Source organism: Orycteropus afer, unplaced genomic scaffold (assembly GCF_000298275.1).
Source record: "Orycteropus afer afer isolate SDZICR_OR568_19922 unplaced genomic scaffold, OryAfe1.0 scaffold00188, whole genome shotgun sequence".
In the NCBI taxonomy this organism is placed as follows: Eukaryota; Metazoa; Chordata; class Mammalia; order Tubulidentata; family Orycteropodidae; genus Orycteropus; species Orycteropus afer.
The window spans coordinates 2,709,128-2,711,660 of record NW_006921775.1 but is presented as its reverse complement, the minus strand read 5'-3'; positions in this window follow the sequence as shown (position 1 = coordinate 2,711,660).

The following is a 2,533-nucleotide window of genomic DNA, read 5'->3' as shown; positions in this document are numbered from 1 at the left end:
AATTGTCCCTCAAATATGATGGTGAAATTAGGACATTTCCAGATAAGCAGAAATTAAGGGAATTTGCTAAAACCAGACCAACCTTACAAGAGATGCAAAAGGGAGTCCTTTGGACAGAGAACCAACAAAAGCAAACAACAACTGACCATTAACACACATGATGACATAACTCAGAAACCAATCCAGTTATGGAAGTATCCAAAGTAAATAAGCCTACAAGATTGTAAACGGGGAACCAGAGACATCAATTGACAAATGAGGACAACTACAAACCAAAAAGAGAGAAAAAACTGTGTGGTCACAAAACTTCTAAATGGTAGAGAAGTCCAGACAACTACAAGATAGAATGGACTGTTCTAAACTTGGGAAGAAAACTATAAATCACAGGGTAACCTCAAAGAAAAATGGTAAAGCTTTACATCAAAATCAAAAAGAGGACCAGCACAAATTTTTAGCAAATACTAAAACAATAGCAATGAAGGAAGTGATGACACAATTCATAAACAAAATGAGCTCAGCAAAGAAAATTATATGGAACAAAGAAATCAACACTATGAAAAAGCACATAACAAAATGACAGCAACTAATTCATACATGTTGATAATTACATATCTGGCCAGGGACTTATCTCTAAGATTTACAGAAAACTCCAACACCTTGACACCAAAGGGATAAACAATTGAAAAATGGGCAGAAGACATGAATAGACACTTTACCAAGGAAGATATTCAGACAGCCAGTAAATACATGAAGAGATGCTCATGATTGTTTGCCATCAGAGAGATGCAAATCAAAACAATGAGATATCATTTCATCCCAGCACTGATGGCAAGGGTCAACGAGACAGAAAATAACAAAAACTGGTGGACACGTGGAAAAATTGGGACTCTCATGCACTGCTGGTGGGACTGTGAAGTGATACAACCACTGTGGAAAGCAGTATGGCAATTTCTTAGAAAGATGGAATTGGAGATACCATTTGACCCAGCAATCCCATTACTATGTATATATCCTAGAGAGGTGAGAGCCAAGACAGGAACAGACATATGCACAATCATGTTCATCACAACACTATTTACAGTAGCAAAAAGATGGAAATAACCTATGTGCCCATCAACCGAAGAGTGGATGACCAAACTAAGGTACATGCACAAAATGGAATGCTATGCAGCACTAAAGAATAATGTAAAGTCTGAAAAACACCACATAACATGGATGAACTTGGAGGACATTATGCTGAGTGAAATAAGTCAATTACACTTATTGATGAATTTAGTATTAGTTTGTTGTTGTGGAGGATCAAGGAAAGGTTTGTATATGAAGGGAAATTTTCTTTATTGGTTGCCAGGGGTGGGAGGAGAGGGGAGGGAACACTGCAAAAAAAAAAAAAAAAAAATGCATTGACCAATGCCACTATAGTTTTATGTATTTCACTACACAAAAATTATATTTCAATAAAATGCATTTAAAAAAAATTGACTGGGGAAGAGCTGACTCTTCAGGGTATTGATGACTTTAACAGTATGGATAGTGTAAAGCTTTCGGGACCTCCATTGGCTCCTTCAGCACAACTCAAAATGAGTAGAAACAGATGCAAACATCCATTAGTAATCAGAACACGGAATGTACAAAACATGAATCTAAGAAAATTGGAAAGTGTCAAAAATGAAATGGAAAATAAAAAGATCGATGTCCTTGGCATTAGTGAGCTGAAATGGACTGGTTTTGGCCATTTTGAATCAGACAACCATGTGATCTACTATGCCAGGAATGACAAATTGAAGGAGAATGGTGTGGCATTCATCATCACAAAGAGTGTTTCAACATCTATCCTGAAGTACAACACTGTCAGTAATAGGATAATATCCATATGCCTACAAGGAAGACCAGTTAATACTACTATATTTCAAATTTATGCACCAACCACCTAAACCAAAGACAGGAAATTGAAGATTTCTACCAACTTCTGCAGTATGAAATTGATGGAACATGAAATCAATCTGTATTGATTATCACTGGTGCCTGGAATGCAAAAGTTTGAAACTAAGAAGAGTTACCAGCAGTTGGAAAATATGCCCCTGGTGACAGAAATAATGCCGAAGATCATATGACAGAATTTTGCAAGACCAACGACTTATTCATTGCAAATACTTTTTTCACCAATATAAACAACAACTATGTATATGGACTTCACCAGATGGAATATACAAGAATTAGACTAACTACATCTGTGACAAGAGGTGATGGAGAAGTTCAATATCTTTGGCCAAAATAAGGCCAGGAGCTGATTGTGGAACATACCATCAACTGCTCATATCCATGTTCAAGTTGAAGTTTAATAAAATTAAAACAAGTTCACGGGGGTCAAAATAGGACCTTGATTATATCCCTCCTGAATTTAGAGACCATTTAAAGAGTAGATTTGATGTACTGAACACCAATGACTGAAAACCAGTAGAATTGTGAGAGGACATGAAGAACATCACAGATGAAGAAAGCAAAAGGTCATTTAAAAAAAAAATGAGAAAGGAAG